This window comes from Notolepis coatsorum (genome assembly GCF_963971535.1).
Source record: "Notolepis coatsorum genome assembly, chromosome: 19".
Lineage (NCBI taxonomy): Eukaryota > Metazoa > Chordata > Actinopteri > Aulopiformes > Paralepididae > Notolepis > Notolepis coatsorum.
In genome coordinates, this window is record NC_140183.1 from 35789927 (window position 1) to 35804705 (window position 14779).

Consider the following 14779-nt stretch of genomic DNA (forward strand, 5'->3'; position numbering starts at 1 on the left):
GAAAGAAGAGAGAGAGAGAGAGAGAGAGAGAGAGAGAGAGAGAGAGAGTTTTTTTTTTTAGAAACAGGGAGGAGGGTGTGTATTTGTGTGTGTCTTTTATTCTGAATGGTTGCCATGTGTACAGTGGCCTTTATGACAGACATTGCCAGATAGTATGACACTGTATCTGTTTCCCAATAATTTATTTCATGTTATACAGGCATTCCACTGTCAAAACAAGCATGGTGAGTCTCCGTAATGATGATTCAGACATGTTCTCAGGCATTGCTGCCAACATCCACGATGATGTTGTCGTCCACGACGATCTTAGATAAATGTTTTAAATTTGAAAGCTACAGTAAATTTACTTGTGTAAATGTGATTACAGTAGAGGACATTTATTATTTATCTGTTGATGTATTTATTTTTTAATCATGCTGCTGACATATAAACAGACGTTTCACAGCGAGACTACAGGTATAAGCTCCTGGCTTATAGGTAGCCTGGGACATGTGGGTTAGTTGTGAGAGGCTTTCAGACGGCTGATCTCACTTGGACGAGGGCCAAGCAGGTTAGAGAGGTATTGTTCAGTGGACCTCACTTATCAATATTCCCATATGTGTAAAAGGTTGAAAGTTGATCAATTGAATAGTTGAGAGGGAGAACCAGAAAAGTCCATTTACAGTTTTTTTTTTCTTTTTTTGATGGGCAATGTTTTCAAACCTAATTATGTACAGTTGGTAATGTGTACAGATGCTGGAGGTACTTGTATCACATTCATACGGCAGTGTATTGCTGCCACGCCAGAAAAAGTCAAACGGATCAGTATCAGGTCGTAACATGAAATGTTTATTATTATAACAAGATATTTCCACGTTATTATGACATACAAACTTTCATCACGTTCTAACAATAAACGTTTCTTGTTATAACAATATACTATTTATCACGTTATAACGTGAAATGTTCACATTATTATGTAATAAATTATTGCTCGAACATTTCATGTTTCACGATTGTATGTCATAATGATGGGAAGATATCGTATTATAACAATAAACATTTCACATTATGACTGATCAGTTTTTCTTTTTCTGGCGTGGCAGCAATATGCTGCTGTACACTCACACCACCAAGTCCTCTGGATTAACCCTTTGTCGTGTAGCAGTGAAAGGGTTAACCTTCTGTATTGTCACAGTGAAAGGGTTAACCATTTGGTAGTGTAGGAGTTAAGTTTACAACTTCCATGGGACGTCCAGAAACATTCCCAAAACAGACTAATACTCAATACTCAATGGACCCCATCTCAAAAACCTGACCTCTCTTCCTGATCCTCCACTCACAACTGTTGCTTCAACAGTTGCGATTGGAGGATCAAGAGAAGAGGGTGGGGTTTGAGAGAGGCCAAGGTATTAGGTATAGTCACAGTTCAAGTGGGAATGCGTTTGATAATAGTGTATATTTAAAAACATAAATAAAATAAAAAACCTCTCCATTTGTTTGTAAATTAAGCCTGTTGTGCGGAGGAGATGTTGCTTCCTGTAGCTTGAAGTGGAGGAGATGTTGCTTCCTGTAGCTTGAAGTGGAGGAGATGTTGCTTCCTGTAGCTTGAAGCGGAGGAGATGTTGCTTCCTGTAGCTTGAAGCGGAGGAGATGTTGCTTCCTGTAGCTTGAAGCCGAGGAGATGTTGCTTCCTGTAGCTTGAAGCCGAGGAGATGTTGCTTCCTGTAGCTTGAAGCAGAGATGTTGCTTCCTGTAGCTTGAAGCAGAGGAGATGTTGCTTCCTGTAGCTTGAAGCGGAGGAGATGTTGCTTCCTGTAGCTTGAAGTGGAGTAGATGTTGCTTCCTGTAGCTTGAAGCAGAGGAGATGTTGCTTCCTGTAGCTTGAAGCGGAGGAGATGTTGCTTCCTGTAGCTTGAAGCGGAGTAGATGTTGCTTCCTGTAGCTTGAAGCGGAAGAGATGTTGCTTCCTGTAGCTTGAAGCGGAGGAGATGTTGCTTCCTGTAGCTTGAAGCGGAGGAGATGTTGCTTCCTGTAGCTTGAAGCAGAGATGTTGCTTCCTGTAGCTTGAAGCAGAGATGTTGCTTCCTGTAGCTTGAAGCAGAGATGTTGCTTCCTGTAGCTTGAAGCGGAGGAGATGTTGCTTCCTGTAGCTTGAAGCGGAGGAGATGTTGCTTCCTGTAGCTTGAAGCGGAGGAGATGTTGCTTCCTGTAGCTTTACCGCTTCATTGTGTTGTATATTTACCAACCTGATTGGCAGCTGAGCGCATGTGTAACTGACTGTGAATATCTGACTGCATCTATGGTGTTTAGGTCCCTTGGCTGTTTAGTAATTTAACATGGACATAAATAAGTGACTCAAGAGTGTGTGTGTTCTTCTACAGAGGAGAACGTGCCTGAGAGCCTCTTATGACTCGTACAGCGTTGGCACATCAAAGCGACAACGCGGCTCACTCAGTATAATCCACTCCTCGCTGACGGAACATCTTTCTCTCACTCCCGTTTATTCTAGATCACACGTCGTTGAACTGTGTCGCGGGCCGTTGGGAGTGAAAACCTTGTATCTCGATGTTGGCGATTTTCATGTTTTTACTTTGATTGAAAGTTGACACGGTCCCACTGTGTTGTGGCTACATTTCATGAGCCAAAGGACCTTGAGACCCATTCAACACCCACAATGTAGAACTTCATGAATACATGGGTGTCGATGTAGAAATCTGGTTGTTTTTCTTCCTTCTGGAAAAGGTTTTCACCCAATAGTTTGCGTGCTTTAACCAACTTCACGTTCAGCAAACGCCAGATGTTGCTGCATATTGTGTGAAGACCTCCTAAATGCAAATGTTAGTGATTTTTCATGAATCACTATTCAGAAGGATTCTTTTTTCTCCTTCCCGATATTAATATATCACAATATCTACTGAGGTATGGAGTCACATGTCAGATAATCCAGTTGTTGTTAGTCATATTGGGCTGCATGATAATGGGAAGTATAATACAGTTTCACAAACTGTACTGTTCATTTGACATTGTCAAATATTTCCGAAATCGTTTTTTGTGAGACATCTAACTTCATATCTTTCTTTTGACTAAATCGTTTATCATGATTTATATATATAAACCTTCAAGGATACATCTTGATACATTGCCCATCCCTATGGAAAGTAAGTTAAGTTCACTTTGTGGGTTGATCCCATGAAACCCATTCATATCCTGTAAACTTAGAAAGAAAATTAAAAAAAATATATGGAAAAAAGAACACTATCATAATTTAAAAAAAATGCTGCTTGTTTTTCTTATGTCCTGTAAATCATCTCAGCCCCCCCCCCCCCCCCTCCTCACACACACTCATCCAGTGCCACATGTTTCTCACGTCTGCGTCGCCACAACAGGCTGAGGTCACATTAGGTCACGTCTCTCCAATGCACCCTCCCAAACAATAACATTTAGTCACTGCCCAAAAGTTAAATACATCTCAACTCCTTGCAGTAGAATGCATGAGCGATGCTATGACAAACAATAACAATGCTGCACATATCTTTCTATCATCCACAAACATGCGTGCGTGAGTGTGTGCTTCTGCTGTCCATGGGACATTATCTCACAGGCTCATGTCTCCCATCGTTACCTATTGGCTTGTAGGGATGGTGAAAGGTGGTTCTATCATGTACTATGTGGTTCTATGTAGGTCTTTCTATAATTCGTCAAATGAAACGTGGATATCAGTTTTTAATGGATGTCTTATTGCCGTGCCGACCAACGATCTCTCTGAGCCTTGTCCCTATTGAGGTTAAAAGGAGCAGTTGACTCAAACGTAGACTCACTCAATGCCTGACTAAAGGAGAACAGGGACTTTCCCGGCCTTGGCACACACACACAAACTGGCCAACATACACACTCTCTCTCTCTCTCTCTCTGTCTCTCTGTCTCTCTCTCTCTCTGTCTCTCTCTCTCACTCTCACTCTCACTCTCACTCTCACACACACACACACACACACACACACACACACACACACACACACACACACACACACACACACACACACACACACACACACACACACACACACACACACACACACACACACACACACACACAGGCCAACACACACACACACTCACGCTCTCAGACACAAACACAGCGCCGCTGGGGTTGGGCAGAGGGGGGGCTCTAGCAGATAACGCTGCTCCATGACGTGGCTGGAGACGATAGCAGCATGTGACACTGTTTCATCTCATTTACACACACTCTGCGCTGACAGACTACACTACTACACTACACGCACACACACACACACACACACACACACACACACACACACACACACACGGAAATATACAACATACACACATATACATAAGTTGTCACAATAACATACACATCACACATTACTGTTACATATTACCCTACTTTAATAACCAACCACACAGCTAGACAACTGGACCATAACAACACAACACTTCCCAAATGGGCTCAGAGTGGAGAGAGGGAGATACAGAGTGAGTGAGTGAGTGAGTGAGTGAGTGAGTGAGTGAGTGAGTGAGTGAGTGAGTGAGTGAGTGAGTGAGTGAGTGAGTGAGTGAGTGAGTGAGTGACTGTGTGTGTGTGTGTGTGTGTGTGTGTGTGTGTGTGTGTGTGTGAGTGAGTGTGTGTGTGTGTGTGTGTGTGTGTGTGTGTGTATGTGCGTGTGTGTGTGGTGGTGGGGGGGGGGGCAGCAGAGAGGAGGCTATAGCATCCTTAGTTCTTCCTTGTGTTGAGTGTGTGTGGGGGGGAGGGGGGGGGGGGGGCAGCAGAGAGGAGGCGATAGCATCTTAGTTCTTCCTTGTGTTGACTGTTGAGTGTGTGTGTGGGGGGGGGGGGGGCAGCAGAGAGGAGGCGATAGCATCTTAGTTCTTCCTTGTGTTGAGTGTGTGTGGTGGGGGGGGGGGGGGGCAGCAGAGATGAGGCGATAGCATCTTAGTTCTTCCTTGTGTTGAGTGTGTGTGGTGGGGGGGGGGGGGGGGCAGCAGAGAGGAGGCGATAGCATCTTAGTTCTTCCTTGTGTTGAGTGTGTGTGGTGGGGGGGGGGGGGGGGGCAGCAGAGAGGAGGCGATAGCATCTTAGTTCTTCCTTGTGTTGAGTGTGTGTGGTGGGGGGGGGGGGGGGGGGCAGCAGAGAGGAGGCGATAGCATCTTAGTTCTTCCTTGTGTTGAGTGTGTGTGGTGGGGGGGGGGGGGGGGCAGCAGAGAGGAGGCGATAGCATCTTAGTTCTTCCTTGTGTTGAGTGTGTGTGGTGGGGGGGGGGGGGGGGCAGCAGAGAGGAGGCGATAGCATCTTAGTTCTTCCTTGTGTTGAGTGTGTGTGTGGGGGGGGGGGGGGGCAGCAGAGAGGAGGCGATAGCATCTTAGTTCTTCCTTGTGTTGAGTGTGTGTGGTGGGGGGGGGGGGGGGGGGCAGCAGAGAGGAGGCGATAGCATCTTAGTTCTTCCTTGTGTTGAGTGCTGTGGGTTTAGCAGAAGGCGTCAGACCACCGCCATCACATTTGTATTAGTGGTGAAAACCAGCTGACGTTAGCTAAATAGAGTGTATTGAATATCAACAATTCTAAAACAATCTTCTCTCGTTGTCTCCCGTAGGTCTCTCGTTTTTCTCTCTCAATTTAACTGGTGGCATGCGTATGGCTACTGGTATTAGTATCATGTTTAAGGCTCACTTTCATTGTTCCCCCCCCCCCCCTTTATTTTGTATTTTTTTTTATTTTATTTAAAAAAATCTATCCACTTTTTCTCCTTATTTTCTATTTTTCTCCCATCCCAATTTCGTATGGATACATTTGAACGCAAATTGAATAGTGACCTCAAAATAAAAACGTGTATCAAATCTCGAAATGTGTGTGAAGTTACACCCCTTATAAATACCACAATGAAACAAATGGCCAGGTGATAATGGTTGTAACTGTAAAAAAAATGGAAATGAGGCACCACAGCAAACGGTCGTTGTGTTTCTGCCACAGCATTAAGAAGTGCGCATTTCAACCTGATGAATGATTGAAACAGATTAGCATGTCGACCACTAAGTGTTGGCTGTATTTCAGCAAGTGATCTCCACCTCCAGCTGGTGTGAGGTGCGACGCCTCTGGCGAGGTTAAAAGCAAACGTGTAAAAAGATGTGGAGAATTTAATCAGATTAGCATATAAACCATCATTGAGTGTTCATTGTATTAGAGTCTTATTAACGGGTCATTGGCCTAAGAAATCTGACATTATCAACAACGTGGTAAATGTGCCCATTTTACAGGTGTGAAAACAACCCTAGTCTGAATGAAAAGTCTCTCTTTAGCCGACTATTTACGAGCTTCCTTACTTCTGCCCAATTCTGTCCCCTTTCTGCTCTCTGTTGCCGTTTTCAAAATCCCCTCTCTATGCGCAACAACGCCAAGTCGATTCTGATTGGTTTAAGAAAACAACCCAGAATGTCTTTTTTGTCAGCTGGTGCAGAATGATAATGGGTTCTGCCAGACCCTTCTCCAGCGCAGCACTAACATAGCGTGGAGAGAGGTCTGGCTATGCGAGACTAACCCTAACCCTACATTTACCATTCCCCCCAATTTAGACTTTGATTGATTGATTGATTGAAAACTTTATTAACAGATTGCAGAATGGGTACAGTACAGCTCAATACACACAATTGTTAAGGGGATGCAGACCAGAGAAAGACTTGCGTCTTGTTTACATCAGGGTCCCCCATTTTCAATTCATCAGGACATATATGACATACATGACATACCGATAGACAGTACTGCTACATCTATACATTTATGACATACCAGATTTGCAAATACAGTACTGTTTGTGATACAAAAATAGTCCAGAAAACGGAGTATATACATTTGATGTTAAAACTGTACATTGGAGGAGGTTGGGTGGGGTTGGGTGGGGGGGGGGGGGTTGGGTAGGAGGTACACTGTAACACTGAAACACAGTACAACTGTACAAGCAAAACTGTACATTGGAATATTGACAACCATACTAGGTAATTTACTGTACATTGGAGGGGGTTGGGGGGGGGGAACACTGTACAAACAAGCAAAACTGTACATTGGAATATTGACAAAACCATACTAGGTAATTTACTGTACATTGGAGGGGGTTGGGTTAGGACATTTACAGGGGCCAGTTTAGAATTGCAGTCTCCCGTAGGTGTTCTTTGAGAGTGGTTTTGAAAGTGGGTAGTGATTCACATTCCTTTACAGCTTTAGGTAGGGTGTTCCACATTGATGTGGCATAATTGCTAAACGTGTTTAGTCCCTTGTTTGAGCCGAATCTGGGTTTAACATGATTTGTGGAGCTCCCTCTGGTGTTGTGATCGTGGTATTCACTGACCTTTGGGAAGTATTTTGACATGTACATGGGTATCTTGGTCGTGTAGTGTATCTTGTAGACCAGGCCCATTGCAAGTTGCTGTACTCTGTCGTCTACTCTAAGCCATCCTAGGTTGTCAAAGTGGGCAGGGGTGAGGTGGGTTCTAGGAGTAAGGTCAAGCAGTAGTCTGACCAGTTTGTTTTGAGATGTTTGTAAGTTTGTTTTTAGTGCCATTGAGGTGCTTTGGTACCATGAGGTGCAAGCATAGTCGTAGTACCCTTGAATGAGTTTTTTTTATTACATTGGATGCCATTTTGTCACAGGAAAGATTAGCCTCTAGGATGGAACCCAGGTAGGTAATTTCATCTTTCCTTGTGACAATATTGTCACCCACTGTAACTGAGAAGCCGTCGGTCTTGCTGAGTTTGTTATTTTAACCGAAGAGAATGGACTCTGTTTTGCCCATGTGTAATGATAGTTTGTTATCAGCGAGCCATATGCAGATTTTGCCTAGTTCCGAGCTGAGGGTTTTTTCAACCTGTAACTTGTTCTTGTCAGAGACCAGCAGGGCTGAGTCATCCGCAAACAGGAACAAGTTGCAGTCACAAGCTGACAACATGTCATTATTTTGCATAACCATCTATTCCCTCCCCTCAAGGTAGGATTGCATCCAGCTCACTGATAGACTATCAAAACCAATTGCTTTTAGCTTGTCAATCAGAATGGAGTGATTGACAGTGTCGAAGGCCTTTTGTAGGTCCAGCATGACCATGTCGCAGTATTTGCCCGCGTCCACCTCTTGTTTGATGTGGTCGTTCAAATAGAGAAGGCATGTGTAAGTGGAGTGGGATGTTCTGAAGCCAGATTGGAATTCGTAGATTAGATTTTTTTCCACTATGTACTTTTTCCATGACTTTCGAGATGGAGGTAAGAATAGAAACAGGGCGGTAGTTGCCTGGGTCTAATTTGCTGCCCTTTTTGTGCAGAGGGGTCACCCTCGCAATTTTGAAGTCCTTGGGGACGTGTCCCTGTTTTATGGAGAGGTTTATTATGTGTGTGATGACTGGGGTGATGGCGGCTGCTGAGTCTCTGAGGAATTTGGAGGGGATGTTGTCATGGCCAGTGGCCTTGTTAGGTTGGAGGGTGCTCAGTTTTTTGAGTACCTCATCTGTTGTTACCATTTCCAGCTTGAAGTCGTCCTTGCGGACCCCTAGGTTTTTGTAGTAAGCTACTATGTGTTTTACCCCATAATACCCTGAGTGGGAGGGTAGTTTGTTTACCAGTGTTGTGGCTATGTTTGTGAAGAAAACATACATACAAACATACATTATCACTGTATCATTGACTTACAATGGAAGGAAGATGACCATGCTGTGTGTGTGTGTGCACGCACGCATGTGTGTGCGCGTGTCAACAACATAAAGATCTGGTGTAGAGAGGCAGATGGATGAAGAGGTAGTCAGACTGATGACAAACACACATTCAACACACATTCATACTTGACACAAAGATGGATGGTGGCTTTGTGGTGTACTGTATTCTTCTCAACACACACAGTGTCCACACACACAGACACACACACACACACACACACACATGCTTGGGTCCCTTTGACAGTGAAACTTATGACACCAAACAAATGGACACCCGTTCACCTGAGAGAGAGGGAGAAAGAGAGAGAGTGAGCGAGCAAGAGAGAGAGAGAGAGTGTGTGTGTGTTTGTGTGTGTGTGTGTTTTTCTGTGCTCTAATATGTTTTTGTGTTTTATGAGAGTGGATAACTGAATGTATGTGTGTGTGTGTGTTATAGTCATTGCACAATCATGTTTTTGACTGTGTGTGTGTGTGTGTTAAATGGTATCATGTGTAAACCAACCTCTATTCCATCAATAAGAATAGAACGCCTGCACACATGTTTGTGGTGTAAACAATCTACGTAGCAAATACACACTGTATTTTGAGTATGTGTGCATGTGAGCATGCACTTCTTTGCATTACTGCATGCCTGAATGTATCTCTACACGAGTGTCTCTCCATCTCCGTCCTCCGTCTGTGTTTCTGCGTGTATGTGGTTTAGTGGGAGTGTGTGTGTATGTGCAAGTGCGTGTGCTGTCTCCTATTACGTGGGGCCGGGCGTGGGAATGTGAGGAATGCCGGAGTGACGTCAATGGTGACATTCCCTGAGCCCTGAGCCCCGGACACGACAGCTGAGAACGAAAGTCAGATGAGGAGGAGGAGGAGGAGGAGGAGGAGGAGGAGGAGGAGGAGGAGGAGGAGGAGGAGGAGGAGAAGAGGGAGCGAGAGAGGGAGCGAGGGAGGGAGCGAGGGAGGGAGGGAAGGAGGGAGGGTTGTCAAGCGTTTAATGCTTTTAAAGATTGATCAACATATTAAAATGATTGTTCTGTTCAAAGTCTGCATGGAGTGTACTGCGACCGCTGTGCGACACACTTGAGGTAGACTTTTGATTTGATTTGATGTGATTTGGGAGGGACTGACGGAGGGAGGGAGGGAGGGAGAGAGGGACTGACAGAGGGAGGGACGTGGGAGAGATGACAGAGTGACAGACAAACAGAGAGAGAGAGATATGGAGGAGGGAGGGAGAGAAAGAGGGTTGGAGCGAGGGACTGACGGAGGGAGGGAGGGAGGGAGGGACTGACAGAGGGAGGGACTGACGGAGGGAGGGACTGACGGAGGGAGGGACTGACGGAGAGGGATAGATGACATACAAACAGAGAGAGATAGGGAGGAGGGAGGGAGAGAAAGAGGGTTGGAGGGAGAAAGAGAGGAGACAGAAGGAGGGAGGGAGGAGGCTAAAAGGGAGGAAATAAGAGGTGACTAAAAGGGAGAGATTTGATTCACTAAGATTGTGCTGCCTGGGAATAATTACTCTCCTCTCCTAAATTGCGCAAGTTAATAGTTCAAGCCTCATTCGCAAAGACATTTATACAAATCAATTTGAGGCAAGAGAGCACTGCACACTCAAACAGCCCTTCTCTCCATCATGGGAGATGGGTACCGAATTCGGTACTTTTAAATGTACTTACCGAAACACGTCGGTACTACCAAGTATCGATTCACGTGAGATAAAAAAGAAAAAAAATTATTATCATTATTATTTTTTTTTACATTATTTTTTTGTACATGTCAACGTTCACACGCACAATATACGCATACCTAGGATTTGACATGATTCAACAACAAAGCAGTCGGGGCAATGGCAAGCCGAAAACGGTAGAAAATGTGGTTATTTGAAGTTTGGATTTTTTTTTTTACAACTGAGGTAGGTAGATTACATTTTTAGAGACTAAAGTACAGAAAAAAGGTACCGTTGGGTACCAGTATCGATTCACAGGTACCGGTACCGTATCGGTTCAAATGTGAACGGTACCCATCCCTACTGACCACTCAAACAGCCCTTCTCTCCATCATCAGGAGAGGAGAGCACTGACCACAATACTAATTCACTAAATGCTGGCATCAATTTTGGAAAATCAGACACTTAGGGTTCACAAGTAGGGTTCACTACTATTGTTTATTATATATACTACTAATATATAAAATACTGTACATGTTAGGATGGCATACCCTGTCACTGACTTAATCACTATAGTCCCTATTAAAGATATTCTAGAATGGAATACCCTCTCACTGACTGAATCACTTTAGTCCCCATATTCAAAATTATCACACTGCACAAAGACCGCCAGCTTTCCAAATATCTTATTTGCACTGCCACTGCACAAGTTTTATGGTGAATTGTTAGTGAATTGGGCGCTTCCTCAAATTTGCATGGCCACACCGACAAATGATTATTACTGTATGTACATGAAAAACCTAGATCTACCCCCTAGTATGAGCTCCACTGGCATGATGCAGCTGTATCTATCTGCTAGTGCTCTATCCTCATTGTGTATCTATCTGCTAGTGCTCTATCCTCATTGTGTATCTATCTGCTAGTGCTTTATCCTCATTGTGTATCTATCTGCTAGTGCTTTATCCTCATTGTGTATCTATCTGCTGGTGCTCTATCCTCATTGTGTATCTATCTGCTAGTGCTTTATCCTCATTGTGTATCTATCTGCTAGTGCTCTATCCTCATTGTGTATCTATCTGCTAGTGCTCTATCCTCATTGTGTATCTATCTGCTAGTGCTTTATCCTCATTGTGTATCTATCTGCTAGTGCTTTATCCTCATTGTGTATCTATCTGCTAGTGTTTTATCCGCATTGTGTATCTATCTGCTAGTGCTCTATCCTCATTGTGTATCTATCTGCTAGTGCTCTATCCTCATTGTGTATCTATCTGCTAGTGCTCTATCCTCATTGTGTATCTATCTGCTAGTGCTCTATCCTCATTGTGTATCTATCTGCTAGTGCATTATCCTCATTGTGTATCTATCTGCTAGTGCTCTATCCTCATTGTGTATCTATCTGCTAGTGCTCTATCCTCATTGTGTATCTATCTGCTAGTGCTCTATCCTCATTGTGTATCTATCTGCTAGTGCATTATCCTCATTGTGTATCTATCTGCTAGTGCATTATCCTCATTGTGTATCTATATCTGCTAGTGCTCTATCCTCATTGTGTATCTATATCTGCTAGTGCTCTATCCTCATTGTGTATCTATATCTGCTAGTGCTCTATCCTCATTGTGTATCTATATCTGCTAGTGCTCTATCCTCATTGTGTATCTATATCTGCTAGTGCTCTATCCTCATTGTGTATCTATATCTGCTAGTGCTCTATCCTCATTGTGTATCTGGTGCTCTATCCTCATTGCGATACCGGAGTCTCATGGCCAGTACAGAGAGATTCAGAAGGAGCTTCTATCCCCTGGGCCCAGGAGTTCAAAACATTGAATCCCTATTGATTGATTGATTGATTGATTGATTGATTGATTGATTGATTGATTGAAAATGTTAATTAACAGATTGCAGAATGGGTACAGTACAGTACAGCTCAATACACACAATTGTTAAGGGGATGCAGACCAGAGAAAGACCTTCATCTTGTTTACATCAGTTCTTCATCAGTTCTTCTTGTTTATTTCAATTCATAATGAGTTGAAATGAATGAATACAAATCTGATCCAATCAGATAGGGATTACAAGTTTTGAACTCCTGGGCCCAGGCCACCAGGATGCTCAACGACAATGACACTATGTAACAAAACATCAACTACACTCACAGCACACACATCCACACATACACACTCACTTTAAATAAACATGCACCGTAACTAGTGTTGTCACGATACTGGAATTTCGACTTCGATACGATACCTTGAAAAGTATCGATATTATCGATATTTTTGATACAAAAAAAAAATATATATATAGGCCTATATATATATATTTTTTTTTTTTTGTTTAACAAATTTTGCTTTTGTTGCTGGTTGATTCTCCTCAGCTTCTCTCTGGTACTATAAGAGAAGATAAATATAACACTTTTAAAACCCTTTGTTTATCTTTAGATCACACATTTAAAAATAACTCTCATCTCACTTCAATAATTTTTATTGCAGAACATGGTATTTTCTCAAGCAGACAGATGTAAACACTGTAATCTGTGTTGCATGTACCTGACAAACTGAACTGTTATTACAGTCATATTCCGACTTAACTGAATGCACATGTGTATGTGTGGACTACTGTACTATTACAGGTATTAAAATGAACAATGCAACTTCCTTAAACAAAATTAATTTATATGAATAATTAAATATCGATATTTCGGGAAATGAGTATCGAAACCGTTTTAAATATTCAGAATCGATATGTATCGATTTTTCGATATTTTTGACAACACTAACCGTAACACCCACTTAATTCACTTTAGACACTTTAACACTTTATATTTATTGGTAAAGAGATTTGCACTACAATTCATACCTCATTGCACCTTACCCTAAGTTGTACCTCATCCCATTTCTGCATTGTATTGTATACTGTATTGTACTGTAACTCACTGTTACTATTTTTTTTACTCTGTATTGTATATTGTATATATGTATATTGACTGAACACTTTTTGTTTATGTACTTTTGACTTTCTATTTTATACTTTTTATCTATTTTTATCTAGCACACTCCCAGGAGCTCATACAGAAAAATGTATTTCATGGAAAAGTATTTTTTTGTACTAATAAAGAAACTTGAAACTTGAATTGTGTATCTATCTGCTAGTGCTTTATCCTCATTGTGTATGGTTCTTGAATAGCATAGCATATCATATCATTTTGGTGGTATAGCATGTGATATACACAGCACAAACCCTTAGTGAATCACAGCCTCAGTCTTTTACTTGCCCCCCCCCCCCCCCCCCCTTTGGACCTGGTCTTGACTCATACCTTGCACGTCTTGGACTTGACTGGGAGTTGGCCAATGTTGTCTGGACTAGTGGTTCCCAATGTGTGGTTCCGGGGGGAAATGAGGAACCGTTTAATTATTTTATTGACTAGAAGTTAGTCAGCCCAATGAGAGCCCAATGATCGTAGGTTTGTGTATGTGTATCTGCTTGGGGGTCGTTGACATGGAAAAGCTTGAGCACCACTGGTCTAGACCACAGCCATGGCCTAGGACATAAGATAAAGTGAGTGAGTGAGTGAGTGAGTGAGTGAGTGAGTGAGTGAGTGAGTGAGTGAGTGAGTGAGTGAGTGAGTGAGTGAGTGAGCGACTGAAGGACAAGAAAGGATGGGCAGGAGAGATGAGAGCGACTGAGTGGGAGAGAAAGAGAGGAAGCGATGGAGCAGTATTGCATTTGAAGTAATCAGAATCAGTATCAAAGATTTCTAAAAGGTACCCAGCCACAGAGGAGAGTTAGAATGAAAGAGAGAGGGAGAATGAGAGGAGGACAGCTAGAGGGTAAAGTCACTTGACCTGCCTCTTAGGACCGGGGGGGGGGGGGGGTATGTTTACAGCTTTGAAGGAATCACAACCCTATGCTATGGTGATAAGGAACAATCCAAGCAGTGTAACGACTGACAAAAATACAGTCTTGTCAACAAGGGGTAATTATTATACACACATAAACATTACATACACAACATCCAGTCACAACCCTATGACCCATGCATTCATAACTCATTTCTTCGAGTCCAACCAAATAGAAAATAGGTGCCTTGCTCATTTTCAGTGACACATTTGGAGTTTAAACTTAATACACAAAGAGGAGAATTGACCATATTCAATAGGTGGCCATTTAGCTCTTCTGTTAAACTGTTAGCAAATATATTTATATTTTCAATGAATCAATAATAACATGTGCAGATTATGGAAGCCGGTCATTGTTTTAGTGACAGAAACACAAACGAACAGAAGCAGAAATTACACATATACAGATGAGTCACTGCAACTTCTGATTACTTGGGCCACAATGATACTGGAATTATAAGCATTGCAGTTTCATAATGCCATATATTCTCTTCTGTATTCTTCCTTTAATATGCTTGTGGTAAAAATAAATGT

General features: G+C 42.7%; 1 protein-coding gene across 1 annotated transcript in view; it reads right to left on the minus strand.

Annotated features, from left to right (window-relative positions):
- The window catches only part of mef2d (myocyte enhancer factor 2d), a 105726-nt gene that overhangs the window by 25412 nt on the left and 65535 nt on the right, over positions 1-14779 (minus strand). The gene's annotated exons all lie outside the window — the stretch shown is intronic.